The following is a 27,615-nucleotide window of genomic DNA, read 5'->3' as shown; positions in this document are numbered from 1 at the left end:
GGCCACTAGAACAATAAGACCATTAGATATAGCAGCAGAAATAGGTCATTTGGCCCATCAAGTCTGGTTCGTCATTCTATGAAATCATGACTGAACTGATAATTCTCAACTCCACTTTATCCCCATAACCCTCGATTCAATTGCCGATGAAAAAGGTCTATCTTAGCCTGGAACATACTTAATACCCCAGCCTCTGGAGTAAAGAATTCCAGAGATTCGAGACTTCCGGTGGCGGTGATGTGGTGAGCGGACACATGTCAGGTGGCTCTCCTCCCAATTGGACTCAAGACAGCGAATGGTTTTGAGTTTTTTGGCCTAAAAGCCATCTAAAACTCCCCCAAACCTAAAAGGCACGAACAACGATGAGGGGGAAGGAAGATGTCGGCAAACAGCAGTTCAAAGAGCCGGCAAGAAGGCAGAAGCAGGGGAAAGGGGCAGGAGAAATGGGTGGGTGGACCAACGGCTCCACGAGGCGGAGGCCCGGGTGAACCAGGAGACAGGAAGGTCGGTGACCCGAACGGCGGAGCAGGAGCAGATAGCGACAACCCCCCCCCCCCCCCACACACACAGGGGAACAGATGGAAGAGTGTCTTAAAAAAGGAACTGACCTCCATGAAGGAAGCAATCTAAATGGAGTTCCAGGTGGCAATGAAAGAGGTGGTGACGAAAGTGATGGCCACCCTCCAGCGCACGATATACAGCCTGGGGAGGAAGTTGGAGGCCCAAGGGAAGGCGATCCTGGACCTGGTGAAGACGTCAATGGACCAGAGCAACAGGATCGTGGCTCTGGAGGCCAATGTGAAGAGGTTGGTAGCGGCCCATGGGAACTTAAAGGGGAAGGTCGAGGACCAGGGAAACAGGTGCAGATGGCAAAATGTCCGCATCGTGGGCCCGCCAGAGGGCATTGAGGGAAGGGACTCCATCGCCCAAATGCTGGGCAACCTAGTTGGGAGAGAAAGCTTCCCAAGCTCCCAGAACTTGACAGGGTGCACTGGTCGTTGACCAAAACCAAAGGCTGGGGAGCAGCCGAGAGCGATAATTACAAACCTGCACTGGTACCAGGACCGGGAAAAGATCCTGAGGTGGGCCCAACAGATAAAATCATGCAAGTGGGAAGGACATAGAATCAGGGGTCTATTATGACATTGGGGCGGGTTTTTCTCAGCAGTCCATAAGGTAAATTCACGGATCGAATTTTTTGTGGTGGGAAGGCTTTGCTGGCTGGGGTTAAGGGGTCGGAATACTCGGCAATTGCAGTGTCAGATCATGCTCCGCATTGGGTGGATATGGTGCTGGAGAAGGGGGTAGCGCAGAGGCCGGGGTGTAATTAGATGAGGGCATTTTGGGGGACCAAGTGTTCTGTGACAAAATTGAAAAGGTAATTAAGGAATATGTAGGTTTCAACTGTACGGGTGAGGTGTCGAAGGCAGTGGTCTGGGAGGCTCTAAAGGCGGTGTGAGGGGGGAGGTGATTTTGTTTAAGGCCGGGTGGACAAAGAGGTTGGAGCAGCAGAGGGTAATAGATGAGATGGTGGAGATAGATAGTTATGCAGAGGATGGGGACCCAGCAAAGCTGGAAAAGAGGAAGGAACTACAGGCGAGCTTTGAGCGACTATCTACAAGGAAGGCAGTGCGCCAACTGAGACGAGCAAGGGGTGCAGTTTACGAACATGGAGATGTTAGGTCAGCTCTGGAGGGAAGCAGCAGCAAGGGAAATTGTGCAGGTGAGAGATAGGGCAGGGAAGTTGGTGGTGGCTCCGGATCTGATTAACAAGGTTTTTGAGGAATTGTACTAGTCAGAGCCACCTCGTGGAGACCGTGAGATGCAGGAATTTCTAGATGGGTTGGAGTACCCGAGGCTAGGGGAGGGGGGACAGGGCTACATTAGAAGGAGCGATAGGGGAGCAGGAGATAAAGGATGCGACTGGGAGGATGCAGTTGGGGAGGGTGGCAGGGCCGGATGGGTTTCTGGTGGAATGTTATAAAAAATTCAAGGATAAGCTGGCATCCCTGATGGTGGGGATGTTTGAAGAGGCGATAGGGAAGGGGGTGTTGCCACAAACTTTGGGGCAGGCATCGATTTCCCTGTTGCTAAAAAAAATAAGGATCTGACGGAGTGTGGGTCGTATAGGCCCATATCACTTCTGAATGTGGAAGCAAAAGTATTGGCGAAGGTACTGGCGTGTAGGCTGGAGGAGTGCCTCCCGAAGGTGATGAACGTGTTGCCTCGATTTCGATTTATTTTTCAATGCCTGCCGATTTTTCTGCCAAAGGCTTTTTTCAGCGAGATTGAGGGAAGGATTACGTCGTTCATATGGGGAGGGAACGTGGCCAGAGTTAGAATGGTGCTGCGACATAGGGGAAGGCAGGCAGGGGGTTTGGGTCTTCCGAACCTGATGTATCAATATTGGGTGGCGAATGTGCGGAGCTGGGTCAGAGGGGTTGATTCCCAGTGGGTCAGAATGGAGGAGAGTTTGTGCAGGGGGTCGGGATTCAAAGCACTAGCAACAGCGCCTCTCCCGATAGCCCCGGGGATCTACTGAGTCCAGTAATAATAGCTTCATTGAGAATTTGGAGGCAGTTTCGCCGACATTTTGGGTTGGGGGCAGGGTCAAGGGAAATGCTGATTCGGGGAAACCACAGATTTGAGCCAGGGAGGTGGGATGGAAATTTTCGGAATGGGAGAAGAAAGGGATTAAGACACTGAAAGTTTTGTTTCTGAGGGGTCAGTTTGCAGGATTGAAGGAGCTGGAAGCGAAGTATGGGCTGGAGCAGGGGGAAATGTCTAGATACATGCAGGTTCGAAATTTTGCCAGAAAGGAGATACAGAGCTTCCCGGTGGAGCCGGCCTCCACATTGCTGGAGGAGGTGCTGACAACAGAGGGACTGGAGAAGGGGGTAGTGTCAGCAGTTTATGGAGTTATTTTGGAAGAGGAGAAGGCACCACTGGAAGGGATCAAAGCAAAGTGGGAGGAAGAGTTGGGAGAGGATATGGAGGTGGGGTTCTGGTGTGAGGTGTTCCGGAGAGTGAAAGCCTCCACCTAGTGTGCGAGGTTGGGCCTGCTACAGCTGAAGGTGGTAATAAGAGCACACCTCATGAGGGCGAGGATGAGCCAATTCTTTGAAGGAGTAGAAGATGTGTGTGAACGTTGCGGGGGTGGGGGAGGGGGGGGGGGGCACTAATCACATTCATATATTTTGGTCCTGTCCAAAGCTAGAGGATTACTGCAAGGTTTTTAGGGTAATTTCTAAAGTGGCGCACATGAAACTGGACCCGGGAGGCCATATTCAGGGTGTCGGACCAGCCAGGGTTGGAAACGGGTGTGGAGGCAGATGTTGTAGTCTTCGCCTCATTGATCGCCCAAAGGCGTATCCTGATGGGATGGAGAGCAACCGCTCGACCCTGTGCCCTGGCGTGGCCCGGGGGGGGGGGGGGGGGGGGGGGTTTGTTTGGAATTCTTGAATCTTGAGAAGGTTAAGTTTGAATTGAGGGGAAGAAGGATGCAGGGGTTCCACAATTCATGGGCATTATTCATCATGCACTTTCAAGAACTGGATAACCGACCATTAGTTGGGGGTGTGGGAGGGGAGCGATGTGTGTTGATGGTGACTATGGGTGATTCCTGATTCCTTTTGGTCATTTGTTTATGTGAACATGCGGGCTAATGTTTGGGGTTTGGTGGGAGGATGGGATCATTGTTATTGATATGGGGATTGACATATTTCTTACTCATTAAGGTTTATTGTTGGCGGGTGTAAATTTGGGAGAAAATGTGAAAAAGGAGAATAAAGAAATATTTTTTTAAAAAAAGGACATTGGGGCGGACCTGGCAAAAAAGAGGGCCGAATTTAACAGCAAAATCGATGCTCTACAAAAATGGGGTGAGGTTTGGCATGCTGTTCCCGGCCAGTCTCTGGGTCGCGTACCAGGGGAAAGAGCACTACTTCGGCACCGCAGCGGAGGCCGACGGCTTTGTAAAAATTAACAACCTGGAGAAGACAGATGCGGCAGCGGCGAAGGCAGCAGGAAAAGAGGAATGAAAGTGGAGGACAAACTGAGAACAAGGACTGTATTGTGGACTATGTGTTTGCGCGGGACTGTCCTGCCTCGTTTTCAGTTCGAAGCCGGGAAACAGAAAAGGCAAAAACAGGTAAGGGGCGAGGAAGGGGACAGGGCTAGATCTGCCCAGGGAGGGGAGCCACAGTACTAGTAGCTGTATATTTTTCCACAGAGTCTCCCCTTACGGTCTGTGTTCATCAGGTCCCCTAATTGTGTGGTCTCTGGGGCCCATGGGTATCCTACTGTCTTTGTGGAGGATGTGTTTTATCTGTAGGTGCCCCTAGACAAAGGGGGACCCCGGAGCCGAAGCCATGGTGAGAGTGGCGACCGTGGCCATTTTGGAGGGCCCCCTAACAAAGGGAAACCCCAGAGTGCAGGGGCACGTCCAACAGGTATGTATGTTTGATCCCACAGGACCGGGGCGGGGGTGTCAGAAACCCTCCACCAGGATAGTCACCTGGAATATAAGGAGGCATAATGGTCCAGTGAAAAGTTCCAGAGTCTTTGCCCACCTGAGAAGCCTGACATAATCTACCTATAGAAGATGCACCTGAGGGTCTTCCGGTTGCAGCTATGCGGAGCTAAGCCGCACGTTCGGCAGCTCCCGCTTTAATAGGACTTGTGGACTCTTTTAAGGGTCCCAAACGGCGCTGATTCGACGATTCCTGGTTGATCAAAGGGTCTGGAGCAAAACTCCCCGGGATTTATGGTGCGGACTCGGAATGGGGTGAGGAGAAAAACGGCAGCAGCTCCCCTGGAAAAGCGGGGGAAGGTGGATAAAATGGCGGCTGGTGGAGCCCCTGAGGAGTGGAGGCAGTGGGGGGAGGAGCAGCAGGTGGCCCTTCTGCGCTATTTTACGGAGCTGAAAGGGGAGTTGCTGGAATCCCTTAAGGTAACGACAAGTAAGCTGCTGGAGACCCAGACAACTCAGGGTGCAGCGATACTTGAGTTGCAGCAGCTGGCCTCTGAGCGCGAGGATGAGGTTTCGGCCCTCGTGGGGAAGGTGGAGATGCACAAGGTGCTCCACAAAAAGTGGCAACATCGTTTCGAGGAGATGGAGTTTCGATCAAGGAGAAAGAACTTGCAGAGGAGGGGTCGGACCTGCCGGCCTATGTGGCCGTGATGCTGAACTCGCTGGTGGGGGCAGGATCCTTCCATCTGCCCATGGAGCTGGAGGGGGCCCACAGAGTACTGGCCAGGCGGCCTAAGGCGAATGAACCCCCGCGGGCGGTGCTGGTGCGGTTCCATCGATTCAGTGACCAGGAGTGTGTGCTGCAATGGGCCAAGAAGGTGAGGAGCAGCAAGTGGGAGAATTCGGTAGTGCGCGTCTACCAGGACTGGAGTGCGGAGGTGGCTAAGCGGAGGGCCGGGTTCAACCGGACGAAGGCGGTGCTCCACGGCAAGCAGGTGAAGTTCGGCATGCTGCCGCCTGCGGGTCACCTACAAGGACCGGCATTACTATTTTGAGTCCCCGGAGGAGGCGTGGGCCTTTGTGCAGGCTGAAAAGTTGGACTCGAACTGGAGATTGGGGACTGTGGGGTGTTTTTTGTATCACTGCTTATGCTGTTGCTGGTTATTGTTTTTTTTTCTCTCACTTTCGGATGATGTTGGTTATGGTTTTGTGTCTTAAGTGGGGTATTAGGGTTTGTGGTTGATCTGTTTTTGTTTGTACGGGGTTGGTGGATGGGTTGGGACTGCTGTTTGGGAGCTGCGTTGGGGGGGGGGGGGGCAGTGTGAATGTGCAGGCTTTCCTCTGGTTTCCCGTGCTGCGGGACATGGAGCTGGAGGCAAGGGGCGTGGATATCAGATCCGTTTTCCCCGCGCTGAAGCTGATATGGGGGGGGGGGGGGGGGGGGGGTGACCTCGTATCGGGAGGGGTCGGAGTTAGGGCGGGAGCTGCCGGGGTCAGCAGAAGTCAGCTGGCTCACGGGAGTACTATGAAGGGAGCGTCGCGGCTAGGAGGGGTCCTAGCCGGGGGGGGGGGGGGGGGGGCAGGGGGGATACCGGGTTGCTGCTGGATTGGCCAGGGAGGAACTGGTGTGGGTTGGGGTGAGGTTCTATCGCCGTGGGAAACGGGCCGAATGGGTGCTGGCCAGGGGGCGAGCAGTCGATGGGCCATGGCTAGTCGAGGGGGGCGGGGTGCCCCTTGATCACGTGGAACGTGAGGGGGTTGAATGGGCCAGTTAAGCGGGCCCGGGTGTTTTCGCATTTGAAGGGGCTGAAGGCAGCCATGGCTATGCTCCAGGAGATCCACCTGAAGGTGGCGGACCAGGTCCGTCTGAGGAAGGGGTGGGTGGGGCAGGTTTTCCATTCAGGGCTTGACTCGAAGAACCGGGGGGTGGCGTTTGAGGTGGTGGCTGATAGTGGTGGCAGATATATGATGGTGAGCGGTAAGCTGCAGGGGGAGAGGGTGGTGTTGGTAAATGTGTACGCCCCAAATTGGGATGATGCTGGTTTCATGAGGCGTATGTTGGGCCGCATTCCTGGCCTGGAGGTGGGAGGCCTGATAATGGGGGGGAATTCAATACGGTGCTGGAGCCTCTACTGGATCGTTCTAGTTCAAGGACAGGCAGTAGGCCGGCGGCGGCCAAGGTGTTGAGGGGGTTTATGGACCAGATGGGAGGAGTGGATCCCTGGAGGTTTGGGAGGCCGAGGGCTCGGGAGTACTCTGTTTCTCCCATGTGCACAGGGTTTATTCCCGTATTAATTTCTTTGTTCTGAGTTGGGGACTGGTCCCGACGGTGGAGGCCGAATGTTCGGCTATTGCGATTTCGGACCATGCTCCGCATTGGGTGGATCTGGAGATGGGGGAGGTGCGGGACCAGCGCCCGCTTAGGCGTCTGGACGTGGGGTTGTTGGCTGATGAGGTGTGTAGGAGGGTCCAGGGATGTATCGAGAGGTACCTCAAGGTCAACGATACTGGGGAGGTCCGGGTGGAGATGGTGTGGGAGGCTCTGAAGGCAGTGATTAGGGGGGAGCTGATCTCCATCCGAGCCCATAGGGAGGGGGGGGGGGGGGAAGAGAGACTGGTGGGGGAGCTGTTGAGTGTAGATAGAAGGTATGCGGAGGCCCTGGAGGAGGGATTGCTGGGGAAGCGGCGTAGTCTGCAGGCCAAGTTTGATTTATTGACCACCAGAAAGGCAGACACACAGTGGAGGAAGGTGCAGGGAGCGGTCTACGAGTATGGAGAGAAGGCGAGCAGGATGCTGGCGCATCAGCTTCGCAAGCGGGACGCGGCTAGGAAGATTGGTGGAGTGAAGGGTAGGGGTGGGAATGTGGTGCGGCAGGGGGCAGAGGTCAATGGGGTCTTTAGGGACTTCTACATGGAACTGTACCGGTCGGAGCCGCCGGTGGTGGGAGGGGCAATGGAGAGCTTTTTGGACAGGCTGCGATTTCCAAGGGTGCAGGAGCAGGTGGAGGGACTGGGGGCGCCGATCGAGTTGGAGGAGTTGGTTAGAGGGATTGGCCACATGCAGTCGGGGAAGGTGCTGGGACCGGATGGGTTCCCGATTGAATTTTATATGAAATATACAGACCTGTTGATTCGGACTTTTAATGAGGCATGGGAGGGGGGTGTTCTGCCCCCGACGATGTCACGGATGCTGATTTCCCTGATCCTGAAGTGAGATAAGAACCCCCTGCAGTGTGGATCATATAGGTCAATTTCACAGCTGAACATGGATGCCAAGTTGCTGGCGATCTTGGCCACTAGAATAGAGGACTGTGTGCTGAGGGGATACATGAAGATCAGACGGGGTTTGTGAAGGGGAGGCAGCTGAACACTAATGGGCGAAGGCTGCTAAATGTGATAATGATGCCGGCGGCAGGAGAGGCGGAGATTGTGGTGGAATTGGATGCGGAGAAGGCCTTTGACAGGGTTGAGTGGGGGTACTTGTGGGAGGTGTTGGAGAGGTTCGGGATGGGGTTTATTAAATGGGTGAGGTTGCTGTACGAAGCCCCGATGGAGAGTGTAGCGACAAATGGGAGGAGGTCTGAGTACTTCATGCTCCACCATGGGACAAGGCAGGGGTGTCCCCTGTCCCCCTTAGCTGGCTTGATTTAAGCTATGAATCTCCAAGAAGCGAATTAAGCTTAAATCATATGGGGAATTTCTCTTTTTTTTATTAAACACACAAGTGGTAGTGACCTGGCTCTGACAAGCAAAGTTGGTGAAGGCCGAGATGATAATAATCACTTGTCACAAGTAGGCTTCAATGAAGTTACTGCAAAAAGCCCCTAGTTGCCACATTCCAGCACCTGTTCGGGGAAGCTAGTATGGGAATTGAACCCACACTGCTGGTCTTGTTCTGCATTACAAGCCAGCTGTTTAGCCCACTGCTAAACCAGCCCTAGATCAATGATTCGGTTTTAGAAATTGTATGGGCCCTTTACTGATTGCGTAATCTATTCAAGTTGGTCTCCTGCACGTCTGTCAGCACTCTCCCTCTTGCATTATTGGAGGTTCTTTCTCAAGAAGTCCTTTCCTGCCTCACTGTCAGTATTTGCCCTTTTGCTCACCACTCACTATTTTAGCAACCCCATGTACTCAACCAGTAACAAGCTCCATGCCCCACAAATGCACCCCTGTTTATTCACTGGTCTTGTTTAATCTGAAGAGCATTTTAATTGTCTAAAATAGATTGGGAGCTGCAAGACCAAAATCTCAATGAATGGTAGATGTTCATCTTTAAAACAAACTACAGGATGCGCAAAATTAAGACATCTAATAGCAGATTTAGGATACTCTTATATTAGATCAGGTGGATTGGTTGTGTTAGATTGCATCATGTCCCCAAAAATAGTGGGGTTATGGGAGTGTAGGCCTGGGTGACATGTGCCTTTGGAAGTGTAGACTCAATAGGCCAATTGATCTTCTGCACTGGAAACGGTTGGAAGGCACAGATGGGCAGCACGGTAGCATAGTGGTTAGCATCAATGCTTCACAGCTCCAGTAAAATTCTAGGATTTTAAGGACACCAGTAAAATTCAAACAGCCACACTCATTGCTGCCTCAAGGCGCTGAGGTCCCACGTTCGATCCCAGCTCTGAGTCACTGTCCGTGTGGAGTTTGCACATTCTCCCCGCGTTTGAGTGGGTTAGGCCCCCACAACCCAAAGATGTGCGGGTTAGGTGGATTGGCCATGCTAAATTGCCCGTAGTGTCCTAAAAAGTAAGGTTAAGGGAGAGTTGTTGGGTTACGGGTATATGGTGGATATGTGAGTTTGAGTAGGGTGATCATTGCTCGGCACAACATCGAGGGCCGAAGGGCCTGTTCTGTGCTGTACTGTTCTAAATTCTAAATGGTTGAGGTTGGAGATGTTAAACAGCCACATATGGCCTGAGAGCAGACCCCTGTGTCACCTAAATATTCCCTTGGGAATATTGGCACAGATGCAATAACTGATCACTTGCATATCCAATCTGTCATATGCTATTCCTCAACACTCATCACCTGCTTTCCTCCAGATACTGCCTGACCTGCTAAACATTTCCACCACTTTACTAAACTTCAGGGAATATTACAATATTCGCAAAACGTCCAAGTTGTTAGAACAATATATTGGGAGTGACCAAATAGGATTTTAAGGGAGGCTATGCCAGAGAATGGGCCTGGTGAAGAGCCAGCTACCAATAGCAGGCTAGAAAGAATGCCACAGCCAAATGATAGGAAACGGCCACGATCACATGAGGACTGGAGCACAAGGAAAAACCTTGCACCAACATGACAGGGAGCATGGGTTATACCAGCAGCTTTGGACAAGTGAATGAATTTGACTCCCCCAAGGATCAGCATGAAAAGCAGGATACCAGTGCTCAACTCTCCACACTATGGATTATATATAAACCAACCGATGGAGTTTACTGCACATGTGCCAAAACATGTTCCAAGTCAGTGTCAAGAAACAGTAATTTAATTCATCTAGTGATACAAATGCTGCCAGCACTGAAAGCCAGACAGTAATGCTGTAAAGTGAACACCAGCCTGGATATAGATATTACTATGAATATAATTACTGAAATTGTCACATTTGATTAACAATCCTTGAAAAATAGTTGGCACTGGTGTTCCAAGTACAATTAGTTCGGTCTCTCCCAGGAACAAATGTTATGGCTATGTAAATTTCCATACAGAACATGTAACATTGCAAGTTACAGGATTATTTAGCACGTTTTAACAATCAAATGTGTAAAGCACAAGGCAGCACACCAAGGCCATAGTTAAACATGGAACATCAAATACTGCAGTCTCAAATTTAGACTTGCATCTAAATTATTAACAGCACACAAATGTAGATACACTATTTATCTTTATTTGTTCAAATTGTTCAGCAAATGAACATTGATTCACTATTATTTTTAGCAAGTATTGTTGCTGTTGTCAAATCGTCACCTCCAAGTAACACTGGAATCTTCAAATACCCACGGCACTGGAAAGGAGAAACATTTATAATTTAGTGTTAACACATATGCACAAGCCAAATCAAAACAGACCACTGATTTATCATTTAGCAGACTGCAAATTCTAGACAATTCTAACATACGTTCCTCAATTGATTCTTCCCCAAATATTCCAGCTGTACCACATCTGGCTGACCATTATTAATTCTTGAAAACAAGGAATCAGCTGTGTACCAACTTCATTCCAAGAAAGCTCACCTGTTTGCCGAGACAGCTGGAGAATCCATTCTCAAAAAGCAACAGCTGGTTTATAAAGTCAGGGATGACAATCACATCAACTTATTAAATTGATGTGCCATCAATGAACACAAAACGAGTAGTGAACATAATTGAGGCTTTGGAGATGGCACTGGAAGTCAAGTCCCAGCAGAGATGGGGAAGGACAGATTTTAAAATTAGTTCACTCTACGCCTTGTACAGTAAGGGTCGCGACACAGCACCCCCGGATTTCTACTGAATGTGATCTGGAAGCCAGGGAGATTTTCTGGATCACGGGTAAAATTGGGAGGGAGCAGCGCCTTACCGATCTGGGTGTATTAAGCTGTCTGTGCTCCCAGAGTCGAAAAGGCAGGCCGTCTCGTGCCCGTTGATCCAGTCATCGTAGATTTTGTGAGGTGATGAGGCCGGGACTGGTCGAGTGTGACGGAGACGAGCTTCAGAAGGTGATGGGTAGGCTGGTCAGAGGTAGCGGCGACAGCATACAACTTGGTGAGCAGGGCTCCCGGGAGGCTGCAGAGTGGTCCCAAGATGACAGTCCCCATGGGTAGCACATGGCGGGCAGAACAGCCTTGACAGGCAGCACTGCTGGACCTAAGAGTTGTAGGGCGAGATCGGGCCTGGCAGGCTTTTGCAAAGTGACCCTTCCTCCCACACCAGTTGCAGGTCGCGGTCCGTGCAGGGCAGCGTTGTCTGGGATGCTTATCCTGGCCGCAAAAGTAGCACTTCGGGCTTCCGGCGTTGGCGGGTTGCTGCGCGGCATGGCCTTGCGCAGCACTCGAGTCAGATGGTGGCGACGCTCACGAGTGCCCCATGGTCGCAGCTGTTAGCCTCCATGTTCTGGAAGGCCAGCATGTTTGAGAGCTGCACTGTCTCCCGGAGGCCAAGTGTACCCCTTTCTAGCAATTGCTGGCGGATGTAGTTCGATTTCATGTCTGCGACAAAGGCATCCCTGATCAACAGCTCCATGTGTTGGGCAGCTGATACCGCCTGGAAATCACAGTTCAAGCTGAGTATCCACAAGGCACACAGGAATTCGTCTAGATTCCCCAGGGCATTGTCACCTCATGGCAAGAAGGTGCCTAGTATATACCTCAGTTACAGGCTTTACATATTGTTCCTTCAGCAGCATTATCGCCTCCGCATACGAGGGGGCGTCCCTGATGAGGGCTTGCAGGCTCACCCAGGGGTTGAGGATCTGCTTCTTTTGGAGGTCAATTAAGTCTTTGGTGGAGGAACCGAGGTACCCTTCGAAGCAGATTAGCCAGTGCTTGAATATGGAAGTGGCATTGGCTGCCTGTGGGTCCACCTCCAGGCGATCAGGCTCGAGCATCGAGTTCATCTTAGTTTAGTTTATTAATGACTGAAGCAAGCAGATTGCGATGGTACTCCCTGAAAAAAATTCACACTGGGTATTAGCACAGCATATGGTCCCTTGGTGACAAGTACTATTTTACGTAACAGCTGCACGTGCCTGTTTTTCAAATGTACCAATGAACTGTAATGTTAAAACTGTTAATGTGAAAAGTTCAGTCTACCCATGAAGATTGCTGTTCTGCACACTACTACACAGGCCATCTCAGTGTAACAGCTAGTGAAATCATAGGCAACAGTGGTTTGCACTGCTGCCTCACCTGTGAAGTTTCCACTTACTCCCCCAGGTGCCCTGGTTTTCTCCCCCAGTCCAAAGATGTGCAGGTTAGATGGATTAGCCATGATAAAATTGCCCTTTCGTTTCCAGGGTTATGGGAAAAGGGCAGGGGAGTGGGCCTGAGGTGGGGTGCTCTTTCAGAGGGTCAGTGCAGTCCTGATGGGCCAACTGGATTCCTTCACTGTAGGGATTCTCTTCTACTTTATACCTAATGTTTCTGCAGAGTGGACACATGCCTGGGCTCTACATGCTGACAGCTTAAACTAGATACACATCAATCAAGACTCAGCCCTATTACACCATGAACTGGATTTTTCAAGGGACTGCAGAAGTAAACACCAGGTCACAAACAATCAGGAGACGGGTGAGGCATTGAGCAGCACGAAACAAAATATTTAAATCTCCACAATTTTGATTTAATTTTTACAAAAAGTGTTACAGGTATTATTAGTCAGGCAGCTGTGGGGATAAAAGCCACTGCAGCCTGTGCCAAATTCCTGTTTATAATATCCCAAGTTTAGAGTATCACAGCAAGGGCAGGCCTGTGCCATGATCGTACATACTTGGCTTTCCACCAACTCTTCCCCCCCCTGTTGTACAATCGCTACATATACAATACAAAAAGATGACCTAGTTCACCACAACAGATCCCATTCACTATTTTCAACATGTTACACTTAACCTGGGAACTAGCACGTTTGTCGCTGCGCCTAAACAGCAATTGTCAGGTGTACATCATTAATGTTCATGCAGATCCCTATAACATTTTCTGAGCTGATGGGGAATTGCCCCTTTGGGCCTTCCTGGTTCCAACTAGCCAAAAGGACCCAAGGAGTTCAAGTTCTATCAGGTTATTACAAAAGTTGTATTAATCCTAAAAAAGCCCAAATGACTCTTTCCAATTAGGAAGGGAGATTGGCAGATTTCTAGAAAGCATGGAGATAAATCGATGCCAGTGTTAATACATCAGTTAACAGCATAATAGTCATATCGACTAAACTGCACATGGGCCTTTATCTTGACATGGGTCAGCATCACCAATTCCCAAAGAACCTAGAATCTCCTGTGCATGTGTCAGCCAAGGGCTGCTCATGCATGGCTTGGAATGTTTTATGCTTCCAAGCCATGCATGTGCCAACCAGGAAAGGGCCACACATGCAAAATCAGTCGATATAAAAAAAATCCTACTGCACGTGTAGCTCATTCCCAGTTGACATGCGTGGGAGGCCCAAGGTTCATCAGGACATGGAGATTAGACTGTTTTATCATTTTGAATCGTATTTTGCAGCACACTTGGAGCCTTCACAGCATAACAATTGGGAACCTCTGCCATACACCCATCAGCATCAGATACAGAACTGTTACAGCAAATTACCTTACTGCCCCGTCTTCTGGGGAGACAGCTTACGAACAATCTGTCCATTCAAGCAGTCCAACCCTACAGATTAGAAACAACAGTTCATTGCAAAGATCAATTTAGAAGCAGGACAAGACTCACTGGTTATGACATAAAAATGAATGCACACTGGTAGAAGCCTAATATGAAATTCCACTGCAGATTTCATTCGGAGCAATGAGATGGAGACAATAACAATCTTAATGGGCAGAAATACAAAGATCAGCCAATAATTGCAGGGTTAGTAATGGCAAACTGGCTAGATCTCCAGTCTACTAAATAAAAATAATGCAGCACACCTGACGAGAAACAGTTAATATTTTGTCCAAAAGGGCTTTTTCAAAACTCAAAAACAACCTCAAATGTTCTGTAGAAGAGCCACATTGGACTGGAAACCTTTCTCTCCAGACTGTGCCATACCTGCTGAGTTTTTTTCAGTACAATGTTTTTATTTCAGGTCTCAACAGCCACAGAATTTTCTTTACTTTTAAAAAAGAGTGGCAACGACCTGGACTAGCTGTCTGCAAGGGTGGTGGAAAGGAAGCAGAGATCAATGATTTCAAATTGGAAATTGAATACACTCAAGGGAAACCTGAGGATCATGGGAAGGTAGAGCCAGTGTGGGCTCAACAGCAAAAAAGGCCTCTTTCTGGGTAACCATTTTGAAGCAGAAAAGCATGAATGCAAATAGGTCGAGGAAAACAGAAGAATCCAAACACACTTTCTCACTGATTCAATCAAGCAAAGCGTAGGGTTTTTTTTAATTTTTTAATAAATTTAGATTACCCAATTATTTTTTCTATTAAGGGGCAATTTAGCGTGGCCAATCCACCTACTCTGCACATTTTTGGGTTGTGGGGGCGAAACCCACGCAGACACGGGGAGAATGTGCAAACTCCACACGGACAGTGACCCAGAGCCGGGATCGAACCTGGGACCTCAGCGCCGTGAGGCGGTTATGCTAACCACTAGGCCACCGTGCTGCCCGCAAAGCATAGGGTTAACTGGCTATGAATATTATCCACAGGCCTCTAGGCGGAGAATAATGACAATGGAGATTCCTGGACAATAAAGGTCCAGGCAAGGAAAGTGAATTTGATTTAGTAGTTCAGCTATGAATAGCTGAGCAGGGTTGAAGGGCTTTTTGGTCCACTGCTTATTTATTGTACAGTAATCCAAGCCAGTTACATTGCATAATGTAGTTAACCTACAGCACGGTAGCATAGTGGTTAGCACTATGGCTTCACAGCACTAGGGTCCCAGGTTCAATTACTGGCTTGGGTCAGTCTGTGCGGAGCCTGCACCCCCCGTGTCTGTGTGGGTTTCCTCCGGGTGCTCCGGTTTCCTCCCACAAGTCCCGAAAGACATGCTATTAGGTAATTTGGACATTCTGAATTCTCCCTCAGTGTAGCTGAACAGGTGCCAGGATGTGGTGACTAGGAACTTTTCACAGTAACTTCATTATAGTGTTAATATAATGTAAGCCTCCTTGAGATTAATTATTATAATAACAGACAAAGCAATTGTCTTCTGGATATGACAGGCAAGTCTGACTGCATAAACTCCAAGCAGTGTTTGTAGCTGAAAGTTTCACCACACAATTCACTACAGCAGGACTGAGCTCTCCCACTTATTTCCCAACTCAAAGCATTTATTGTAACAGCACAAAAACAAATTTTTAAAAGATGTATGCAACCAAACTAGGACCACCAAAGCCAGTGGTGGCCCACTCTCAACAGATGCACAGCACTGCCCAAGCCTGGTGTTAATCATTACCAAAACAGCAACAGTCAACAACCAGGAAGAGAGAGCAGCCCCATTCATCTCCCAGCAGTCTAACACTGGTCCAGGCACTGCACAGCACTGGACAGCTGACATACCACTGGGTCAGGGTTAAAATACTACCCACCAGAATACGCAGTAATTTCTTTCAGAAAGTAGCAGTGGGGTGTGAGAGAAAGGCTGAACTACAGCAGAAGGCAGACAATGTACACTTAGCACCAGAATCAAATATTGTCAGATAACAATCATGTAAACCAGTTGGTAACATTCTGCCCACTGTAAAGTCAACACATTAATTATCAAACATTATTGAAAATCCAGAACTATACATAAAATGGCAGTTTGCAAACAATATACGAATTGAAAATCTGGGCTATTATTGTGGAGTACAAGCATGTTCTATGAACAAAACACAGGAACAGGCCCTTCGGCCCTCCTCCAAACCTGTACCTGTCATACCAACCTTGCCAAAACCCGTAGCACTTCCTGGTGCTGTATCGCTCTATACCCTATCCATGTGAGTTTAGTACCTCACCCATTTCCTGTGGTTCAACAGATTCCCCCTACTGTCCTCATGTGGTCCAATCCTTTCCCTGGCCACCCTCTTGCTTTTTACAAATGGATGAAAAGCTTTGGGATTCACCTTAATCCTACTTGCCAAGGATTTTTCATGCTGCCTAATTTCCCGCTTGTACCATCCTACTTTCAAAGTGTTTTGACTGTCCTCGACCTTCTAGACTGTACAAATTCTAGCCTTCCTTTTCGATGAGGTTTACAATATCCCTCATTATCCAAGGCACCCTAAACTTCCCATACTTACCCTTCATTCTCTCTTTCCTGAATCCTAATCAACTTGAAAGACTCCCACATGTCCGATGTTGATTTACCATCCATCAGCCGCACCCAATCCAAATTCTTCAATTCCTGTCCAAAATGTTACCGTAATGTGCCTTTCCCCAGTTTAGCGCCTTAATGTGTAGGTTACCCTCATCCCTATCCAAATGTACTCTACAACAGGAGGTTACTACTCCCAAAATGTTTGGGTACTGAAACATCCAACCATCTGTCCGGGCTCATTCCCTAATACCAGATCTAGTACTGCTCCTTCCCTAGTTGGACTATTTACATCCACAACGACCGTGTTACTTTTGCACCTATCCAAAATCACTACCTATCTGCTCCTCTATCTCTTGCTGGCAGTTGGGGGGCCTGTAATAAACCCCCAACATTGCGATTACCTCCTTCCTGTTCCTGAGCGCTACCCAGATTGCCTTATGTGACCTGCAGCACGGCTATAATAATCTCCTTAACCAGCAATGAAATTTAGATAATTAACATTACCAAAACTTTCAGCATACATTCCAAGATGGCGCTGGAGAATGGCAACTCTCAGAACCAGATCCTTTTATCTCTTATCATCGTTCTGATCTACTAAAACTCTTCTCCACTTAATATATAATTATTCGTTTGGCCCTTGTAACACACTGTAATCAGTGTGTAATTTGTTGATGTACCATTTGTCAATGTACTCTTTTGTATACTATGTACGTACTGTGTACACTCCTTTGGCCGCAGAAAAATACTTTTGACTGTACTTTGATACGTGACAATAAATATTTATCAATCAATCAAGCCCTCCCAATCTGATATTAAATAGTAGCGTTTTTATGCACTTGTGGCTCCAGAACAGAAACAAAACACTGATCCCGCAAGTGGAACTAATGCCACTCACATGGCTGGATTAGCCATAACACATTTACCTGCAGCGTTCTTTATTAAAATACCTATGGCTGCTCCCTTGTTAATGCTGCAGAGTCATCGAGATGGTGCCATTCTTCCTCACCCCCACGCGGCCCAGTTACTCAGCCCGTGACAAACCCATCGGATTATCAGAAAATAAAAATACATCATCCTCTCTCCAGATAGCTCCCCTCCGATCCTCACACCCCTCTCTATCACTGTATGGTAATCTGGTGGTCTTGCAGGCCTCTCCTTCGCAGGATTACACCGGATTGTGTTTCCTCCCTTTCCCTACAACACCTACCTCTCCGACGGCCATCGCAAAATAGAAAATGGCGCCGCGCCACTGGTCCTTTAAATACGCATCGCCATTATCGCGATGTGTCAACTGCGTCAGGAATACACGCATGCGTACTTCTGGCCTGTGATGATTCGCATGCAAGGCATTCGCCATCTTTGCTCAAGGCATTAGGGAAGTGCCAGGATCTGAGCTGCATTATATTCCAAGACCTTTTAAACTGTAGCTCACTTCAGTTTAAAATCGTTCTTTCCTCCTGCAATAGGTTTGTTGTGGCAGGACAAGAGTGTGTCTATTGTTATAAAAACGGAAAGTGTTGGAAAGGCTCAGAAGGTCAGTCAGCGTCCGTGGAGAGAGAGAAACAGAGTTAATGTTTTAAGTCTAATAATAATAATCACTTATTGACACAATATGGCTTCAATGACGTTACTGTGAAAAGCCCTAGTTGCCTCATTCCAGCACCTGTTCAGGAAGGCTGGTACAGGAATTGAACCCACGCTGCTGGCATTGTCTGCATTAGGGGCAGCAGGGTAGCATGGTGGTTAGCATAAATGCTTCACAGCTCCAGGGTCCCAGGTTCGATTCCCGGCTGGGTCACTGTCTGTGTGGAGTCTGCACGTCCTCCCCCTGTGTGCGTGGGTTTCCTCCGGGTGCTCCGGTTTCCTCCCACAGTCCAAAGATGTGCGGGTTAGGTGGATTGGCCATGCTAAATTGCCCGTAGTGTCCTAATAAAAGTAAGGTTAAGGGGGGGTTGTTGGGTTACGGGTATAGGGTAGATACGTGGGTTTGAGTAGGGTGATCATGGCTCGGCACAACATTGAGGGCCGAAGGGCCTGTTCTGTGCTGTACTGTTCAATGCTCTATGCATTGCAAGCCAGCTGACTCGAAACGTTGAGTCTGACCCTTCCCACAGATGCTGCCAGACCTGCTGAGTTTTGTTGTAGATTCCCAGCATTTGAAGTATTTTGCTTCTATATTGTGTGTCCGTAGTGGAAGAGTCGAACTGACTTCAGTGTGGGGTTGGACGCCGGACCCTTCCTTCTCTGTGGGATCTTCCCCGTGGCTGTTAAGCTGTCCCATCAACTGGGCCTCTGTTGGTAAATGGCGATGCTGGAGATCAGCTTCCTCTGGGGCAGAGCCACAAGTGGCGTTGGGAGGGATGTGCATAGGAGGAGCCTTGAGCAGAGAACAGCAGAAGTAGCAGGAGTCCTTTGGTAGGGGCAACAGCCCATAGCACCTATCGGTGTCTGGAAAACCGGCTGAGAGGAACTGGAGTAGACATACTGTGATGATCGGAATACCTTGGCCCTTTAAGAGGCTTGTGATGATCGGAATATATTGCCCCTTTAAGAGGCTTGGAACCCTGGGGGGCTCCGCCTCTGGCTACGCCCCCTGGGAAACAGTACTTAAGATGAGACTCCATTTTACGAGCACACTTCTCATGGAGACTGCCATTGTTCACTGCTTAGTAAAGCCTTTGATTACTGACCTAACTTTTGTGTAGTAATTGAGAGTGCCTCAATTTAATAAGCAGTGCACATCAAGATGGACAGCGGTCTGAAACCAGAGAGACTCAACCTGGATGGCCGTATGCCTGAAGCCTTGGAAATCTTTAAACATTGGCTCTGGTGTTTTGAGGGTTATTTGGACTCCTCACCGTCTGATGTCGACAGCGCTCGCAAGCTGCGCTTCCTACATGGCCGGGTGAGCCACCGAATCTCTGCCATGATTGAAACTGCTACGACCTATGAGGCGGCGATTGAAATATTGGAGAAATGCTTCATAAAGACTACCAATGAGGTACATGCCAGGCATTTGCTCTCGACCTGCAGCCAGCGCTCTGGAGAAATGCTGGACGAGTTCGTGGAAAGACTCACTGCGCTCGTGAGGAACTGCGACCACAAAGCAGTGATGGCTGAAGAACACAGGGACTTACACATCCGCGATGCCCTTGTGTCTGGCATCAGGTCATTGTACATCCGGCAGCGGCTCCTAGAAGATGGGGCGAAGGATCTCCAAGGCATGGTAACGCTCGGCTTTTCTCTCAACGGTCCACCGTAACCTCCGTACGTACTCCGCGGACCTTACGAATCCCTCTCCATCCCCTCCAGACTCGGCCATGCTACAGGCCTGTGCCACGCGTCGATCCACTCACTCCGGGGGCTCCCCATGCTATTTCTGTGGGCAAGGCCAGCACCCACGTCAGCGTTGTCCGGCCCGATCCGCGACCTGCAACGACTGCGGGAAGAAAGGGCACTTCGCGAAAGTCTGCCTGGCTGGGCCCAAAGGCCACAAACAAAAGTCTCACCGGGCCCAGAAATCAAGCTCCCGGCCTCACAGACCCTGCACTGCGGCCAGACGCGCCCACTTCTGACGCGTCATCGACCTCGTGCAAGTCATGGGAGCGGCCATCTTGCCGGTGGCCATCTTCGAAACCTGACACGTGCGACCGGCGGTGGTGGCCATCTTGTGACTCCGGGTGGCCATTTTGTGAGTCCGACTCTGACGGCCCGCACCTAGGAGCGATCACGCTTGATCAATCACGGCCGAAACACCTGCGAAACTCGATGATGCGGGTGCGAATCAACGGCCAAGACACTCCCTGCCTGTTCGACTCCGGGAGCACGGAGAGCTTTATCCACCCAGACACGGTAAGGGGCTGCTCCCTGCGCACCCATCCCGCCTCCCAAACTATCGCCCTCGCCTCAGGGTCCCATTTGGTTCAAATCACGGGGTATTGTGTCGCTGACCTCACAATTCAAGGTGTGAAATACTCCAGTTTTAAACTGTACATTTTTCCACAACTCTGCGCCCCCCTGCTGCTTGGCCTCGACTTTCAGTGCAGTCACCGGAGCCTGACACTGAAGTTCGGCGGACCCCTGCCCCCACTCACAGTCTGCAGCCTGGCGACACTCAAAGTTGCGCCACCCCGCCTCTTCGCGAACCTCACTCCCGACTGTAAGCCCATCGCCACCAAGAGTCGCCGGTACAGTACCCAAGACTTGACTTTCATCAAGTCGGAGGTTCAGCGGCTACTAAAAGAGGGGGTCATAGAGGCCAGCAACAGCCCTTGGAGGGCCCAGGTATTAGTAGTCCGCTCCGGGGAAAAGCAACGCATGGTTGTGGATTATAGCCAGACAATAAACTGCTTCACACAACTCGATGCGTACCCACTTCCCCGAATAGCTGAAATGGTGACCCAAATTGCCCAGTATCGGGTATTCTCCACGGTTGACCTCAAATCGGCCTACCACCAACTCCCTATTCGCTCAGAGGACCGCCCCTATACGGCTTTTGAAGCAGCCGGTCGGCTGTTTCACTTCCTCAGGGTACCCTTTGGTGTTACAAACTGAGTCTCCGTTTTCCAGAGGGCGATGGATCAAATGGTGGACCAGTACGGCTTACGGGTGACCTTCCCGTACTTGGACAACGTCACCATCTGCGGCCATGACCAGCAGGACCACGACGCAAACCTGAGGAAGTTCCTCCAGACTGCCCGGGCCCTCAACCTCACCTACAACAAAGAGAAATGCGTGTTCCACACAACCCGGCTCGCCATCCTCGGCTACGTCGTGGAGAACGGGGTCCTAGGCCCGGACCCCGACCGCATGCGTCCCCTTGAGGAACTCCCCCCTCCCCCGTAGCCTCAAGGCACTCAAACAGTGCTTGGGGCTTTTCTCCTATTACGCCCAGTGGGTCCCCAGATATGGGGACAAAGCCCGGCCACTCATTAAGACCACGGTTTTTCCTCTGACGGATGAGGCCCAGTCGGCTTTCAACCGTATCAAGGCCGGCATCATCAAGGCCGCCATGCACGCGGTGGACGAAGCCATCCCCTTTCAAATAGAAAGCGATGCATCAGACGTCGTCCTGGCTGCTACCCTCAACCAAGCGGGCAGACCAGTAGCGTTCTTCTCCCGAACCCTCAACGCCTCGGAAATTCGACACTCTGCAGTCGAGAAGGAGGCACAAGCCATAGTGGAGGCTGTGCGACACTGGAGGCACTACCTAGCTGGTAGGAGGTTCACCCTCATCACCGACCAACGGTCGGTCGCCTTTATGTTCGATAACGCACAACGGGGCAAAATAAAGAACGACAAGATTCTGAGGTGGAGAATAGAGCTCTCCACCTATACGTACGATATTAAATATCACCCGGGGAAGCTCAACGAGTCCCCAGATGCCCTGTCTCGCGGCACGTGCGCCAACGCGCAATTGGACCGCCTGAGAGCCATCCACGATGACCTCTGCCACCCGGGGGTCACCTGGCTTGCCCACTTCATCAAGTCCCGCAACCTGCCCTACTCCACAGGGGAGGTCAAGACCATGACTAAGGCATGCCAGATCTGTGCAGAATGCAAACCACAGTTCTATCGACCAGACAAGGCCCGCCTGATAAAAGCCTCTGGGCCCTTTGAGCGACTAAGCGTGGACTTCAAAGGGCCTCTCCCGTCCAACAACCGCAACATCTATTTCCTCACCGTCATCGATGAATTCTCCCGCTTCCCTTTTGCTGTCCCCTGCCCCGATACTACCTCGGCCTCCGTGATCAAGGCACTGCGCAGCATCTTCGCTCTGTTTGGTTTCCCCGCTTATATCCACAGCGACCGGGGTACATCGTTCATGAGCGATGAGCTGCGTCGGTACCTGCTCAGCAAGGGCATCGCCTCTAGCAGGACGACTAGCTATAACCCGCGGGGAAACGGGCAAGTGGAGAGGGAGAACGCGACAGTTTGGAAGGCTGTCCTCCTAGCCCTACGGTCAAGGAGTCTCCCTATCGCCCACTGGCAGGAGGTCCTACCCGATGCCCTGCACTCCATTAGGTCGCTCCTCTGTACAGCCACGAACGAGACCCCTCAATCGTTTGTTTGTCTTCCCCAGGAAGTCCACCTCTGGGGTCTCGCTTCCACCCTGGCTGACGACTCCGGGTCCAGTCCTTCTCCGGAGGCATGTGAGGAGCCATAAAATGGATGCAATAGTCGAGAGGGTCCACCTGCTGCACGCAAACCCTCGTTATGCCTACGTCGAGCACCCCGACGGCAGGCAGGATACCGTCTCCCTGCGAGACCTGGCACCCGCTGGCTCTCCCACCGACTCCACCGATCCTCCCACCGACCCCCCCCCCCCCCCCCCCTTCTACCGACGCTCCTGGCCCTACACCGAACGCCGACTTTGACAGCGCCCCCTCCATAGCGCCCCCTGCCCCCCAGCCGACACCGACCACCCTAATCACTCCTGATACCCCCCCCTCTCCAAGGCGGACAAAGCTTCAGTCAACTGTGCTCCCGGATAGACCACCATCGGAACCGACCGCATCCACGGCGCCACCACCGGAGCGGCGAAAGTCAGCACGGACTATCAGACCACCACAAAGACTGAACTTGTAATTTAAAAACACTTCATCCCCGACGGACTATGTTTTTTTTTAAACAGGGGGTGAATGTGATGATCGGAATACCTTGCCCCTTTAAGAGGCTTGGAACCCTGGGGGACTCCGCCTCTGGCTACGCCCCCTGGGAAACAGTACTTAAGATGAGACTCCATTTTACGAGCACACTTCTCATGGAGGCTGCCATTGTTCACTGCTTATTAAAGCCTTTGATTACTGACCTAACTTTCGTGTCGTAATTGAGAGTGCCTCACATACATCTGCTAGAGATCAAGGAGGACCGTCTGGTCAGCACAGACCACCCTTACCTACCCCCCAGAGTCTGGGAGATGCTGAGTTGTGGAAGGTACCTTTCGTGGTCTAGATAGAAAAGTAATCTGGCTCACGTGGTGGAGTGGTTTTGGCAATAGGAATGCCATGAGTATGCCAGCTCCCAACCTCATGTCCCTGCTACGTTCATTACACCATCACTTCTGCTGGATGCAAGACATCTCTGATCCCACTCTTGTACAACCAACTCTGCTAAACGGCTGATTCGAGATCAGAAGTTGAGCTCAAAGTTTTTCTCTTGTATCTGGTGTGACGGGAACAGTGGATTTTCATGAATGTACTTGCTGGAGTAAAGGATTATTGTTTTTGAACTTTAGTGCTTTCTGTGTACTTAAATCCTATGTTGGATCCCTTTTCTACCCTCCCTATGCCTGTACTATGATCATGTTCCAAGATCCTCATGTCACTCTCTTCTATCTCCCAGTCCAAAACAGTGACTTTAACTTAGGAAAATGCCCCAAAGTTCTTCACAGGAGGGCAACAATACAAATATTGTCACCAGCTCAAAGAGGGAGGTCTTAGGACCTGCGATTAAAGCATTTGTCAAGTTGGTAAGTCTTAAGGAGAGTCTTTCTTTAAATAAATTTAGAGTACCCAATTCTTTTTTTTTCCAATTAAGGGGCAATTGAGCGTGGTCAATCCACCTAGCCTGCACATCTTTTGGGTTGTGGGGGCGAAACCCATGCAAACACGGGAAGAATGTGCAAACTCCACACGGATAGTGAGCCAGATCGAACCTGGGACCTCAGCGCCATGAGGCCGCAGTGCTAACCCACTGCGCCACAGCGCTGCCCCTCAAGGAGAGTCTTGAAGGTTATTGAACCACCTGTGAAGTTTTTGGTGAGGAGCAGATATTCAGTAACATTCAGAATCATCCACGTGTTAAGACGTGGATTCCTTTATTTTTTCCCAGACTCTATCTGCTGGTATATTTATGCAATTTTCACTACATCCCTTCCCTTTGGAAATGATCTTCTTGATTAATGTTCTATGTCCCTGACCTGGAGGCAGTTTCTGTAACTAATTTTTTCCCTGTAACAGGTCACTAGCCTGTGCCACGAGGCTCTAGCTTGAGGGGCACCATTTCACATCAAGCATGGCTCGCCCCCAATCTTAACATCCACCATTATGAATGCACCTTCTGCAGCCACCAAGTCCTGGAGTGAGACTCAAACCCAGACCTTCTGGCTCAGAGGTAGCTAATCTGCCTTCTGCTCCACAAGACCTCCCCTTAAGCAAATGAGGGGCATAGCATGCTTCAGTGAATTGTTTCCAAAAATGTAAACAATAAACTTAGGCATAACCTGAACTTTCAACTTCACCAATAACACTAATTACATAAGCAAACTTTTCTATTAATTTAACAATGCACCCAGTGATATATGATAAATTGAAAGATTTGTAATCCAGCTGAAAATAGTTCACTTTGTAACAATCACTTGTAGTGGATGTTTTCTTCCACTACAAACATGGGGAGAAAACGGGATGTTAGGGTATCATCTAACATCAGATGGAGTTCATTTAACTCATGTTCTTTATCTGTAATGTCAATGTCAGAATGGGATTAACTGACAGAAATGGTGCAGTCTGTGCTTTGAGGAATGACACAATGATTTGCAACCACACTTAGCAATGTCTGATCAAGGATTGTGGATCAAGTTCCTTTTAAAGAAAACTTTGTAATTATCTGAGATTATTATTTTTTGATTTGATGGTTAGTTTGGCGAGATCAGTGTGTGTGTACACAAAGCAGGCTTTCTTGTTGTTTATCCTGAGCTGGAGTGCCTCTTGTGTGCCTAATACAGGGCGCGATTCTCCCACACAGGGAGAAATCGTAAGGCTGGATTCAAATCCGGGCGGGTTTGACGCCAGCCCCCCCCCCCTCCCCGACCGGGAACCGATTCTCGTCCCCGGTTGGGGCTAGCATGCCGCCGCCGTAAACTCCGGCATCGCGGGCTTAACGAATTTCGTTAAGCTCGCTTGCCAGTGTTTGCGCCGGCTGACGAGTCATATGACGTCAGCCGCGCATGCGCGGATTGGAAGACTCCAACCCGCGGATGCGCGGATGACGTCATCGCGCATTTGTGCGAAACCCGCGCATGCGCGGGCCGGGATGCCCCTCAGCCGCCCCGCGAAGTGATACAGTGGGGCGGCGGAAGGACAAAGAGTGCACGGGTATCGGACCCGCTGCCCACGATCGGTGCCCACCGATCGCGGGCCCATGGCACCCTTGGCACGGCCGTGGTACTGCCGTGCCAATCGGTGCCATGGTTTTAAAAATCGGCACTTTACGGCCGTTTTTACGAATGGCCAGACCAGGTGTGTTTGCCGTTCGTAAAAACAGCCATAAAGGGCTTGGAACTCGGCCCATCGGCCAGCTGAGAATCGCTGCTGGCCGTAAAAAAACGGCGGCAGCGATTCGTGTCGGGCGTGGGGGTGGGGGTGGGGGGGGGGGGGGGGGGGGGGAGAGAATAGCGGGAGGGCGTCGGACTAGCGTGGCCATAAAATTTTACGACCCCCGCTATTCTCCGCACCGTCGTGAGTGCGGAGAATTGTGCCCTGTCTCTCCAAATTAAAATGCTATGTTGTCTGCAGAAAGTAGACCATCCAAAGGTTTCATACCTGCAAGTAATGTCTCTTATTTCTAACCGTCTTTGTGAAGTTCTTGGGAAGAAACTGCAAGGTGTTCAGTAGGGAGCATTCAGAACCAGAACTGCCTGTGCTGTTAAGACATGAATTATTTTATTATCTTTTTAGACTCCCTCTGCAAGTATGTATAAGAAGCCTTGAGTGGACAAAATGCACAATGCAATTTTCAATACACTGTACCATTCAAGTTTTATTGTCTCTAATTGTCTTTTTTATGTTCAAAGCTGTTAGTCCTGAGTAAATCCAAGCTGCTAGACTTTTATCTCTGATATTCGTTAGAAGAACAGACAAGTATTTCTGCACCATGTAGACATGACTGCAGGATGGTGTGTTGCCTCCCTGGGGTCAGATTCAGGATGTGACTGAACAGCTGCAGAGCATCCTAAAGGGGGAGGGTGATAAGTCAGTGGTTGTGGTACACGTTGGTACCAATTCTATAAGTAGAATGAAGGATGAGGCCTTTTAGAAAGAATTTGGGGAGCTTGGCAGCAGATTAAAAAGCAGTCCCTCAAAGGTTGTAATCTCTGGTCCAGTGCTAGCGAGTACAGAAATAGAAGAATAGGACAGATGAATGTTTGGCCAGAGGGAGGGTTTTAGATTCCTGGATCACCTGGAACCTTTTTTTGGGGAAGGTGGGACATGTACAAGCAGGATGGTCTGCATCTGAACTAAGATGTGATTAACATCCTTTTTTTTAATAAACACACGCAAACGCGGGGAGAATGTGCAAATGCCACACGGACAGTGACCCAGAGCCGGGATTGAACCTGATATTGTTGCCATCACAGAGATGAGGTTGAGGGAGGCACAGGGCTGGAAACTCAACATTCTAGGGAATAGGATCTTTAGGTGAAACAAGGGAGGGTGTCAATGAGGAGATGATGTTGCATCATTAATTAAGGAGTCAGTTACTGCAACAAGGAGGCGATGATATCTTGGAAGAGTCTTCAAAACAGGGCTTTGTGGGTGGAGTTTAGGAATGAAAACAGGGCAGTCACATTGCTGGGAGTGTATTATCGGCCCCCAAATAGACAGCAGGCAATAGAGTAACAAATATGTAGACAATTCACTGAGGTATGTAAATGTAATAATCGGGTAATTATATTAGGGGATTTCAACTTCCCCAACATTAATTTCGATAGTCATAGTTTAGAGGGGGCAGATTTCTTGAAATATATTTAGGAGAGCTTTTTATGTCAATATGTAGAAGGCCCAACAAAGGACGGTGCAGTGCTGGATCTACTTCTAGGGAACAAAGCTGGACAGGTGTTCAAGGTGGTTGTGGGAGCATTTTAGTAATACTGACAACAACACACTACAATTTAAACTTGTTATGGAAAACGAAAACGATAGTCTGCAAAAAATGGTTTTGGATTGAGGGAAGGCAGATTTCATTAAAATAAGGCAGAACCTGGCCAAAGTAGGCTGAGAGCAGATTCTTGTGGGAAAATCTACAGCAGAGGACTGGGGGGCATTCAAAAAGGGAAGGGAGAGTACAGTCGCATGGTGAAATCATAGAATTTACAGTGCACAAGGAGGCCATTCGGTCCATCGAGTCTGCACTGGCCCTTGGAAAGAGCACCCCACTTAAGCCCATGCCTCCACCCTATCCCCGTAACCCAGCAACTTTACCCAACCTTTTGGAC

General features: G+C 49.8%; 1 long non-coding RNA gene and 1 other non-coding gene across 3 annotated transcripts; both read right to left on the bottom strand.

Annotated features, from left to right (window-relative positions):
- Positions 1–9,953: 9,953 nt before the first annotated feature.
- On the bottom strand, positions 9,954–17,646 carry LOC119965074. 2 transcript variants are annotated; one of them, XR_005460426.1, is made up of 4 exons: positions 17,608–17,646; positions 13,761–13,823; positions 11,042–12,126; positions 9,954–10,487 (listed from the first exon to the last, which is right to left on the bottom strand). It is a non-coding gene; the product is annotated as an uncharacterized LOC119965074 (long non-coding RNA). The 2 variants fall into 2 exon arrangements; XR_005460427.1 differs by lacking the exon at positions 17,608–17,646 and adding an exon at positions 17,324–17,586.
- On the bottom strand, positions 15,466–15,668 carry LOC119965536. Its single transcript, XR_005460545.1, has one exon. It is a non-coding gene; the product is annotated as a small nucleolar RNA SNORA74 (small nucleolar RNA).
- Positions 17,647–27,615: the final 9,969 nt, after the last annotated feature.

Source organism: Scyliorhinus canicula, chromosome 4 (assembly GCF_902713615.1).
Source record: "Scyliorhinus canicula chromosome 4, sScyCan1.1, whole genome shotgun sequence".
NCBI classification, from domain to species: Eukaryota; Metazoa; Chordata; class Chondrichthyes; order Carcharhiniformes; family Scyliorhinidae; genus Scyliorhinus; species Scyliorhinus canicula.
The sequence above is the reverse complement of the archived record's forward strand: the minus strand, read 5'-3'. Positions and strand labels throughout refer to the sequence as shown.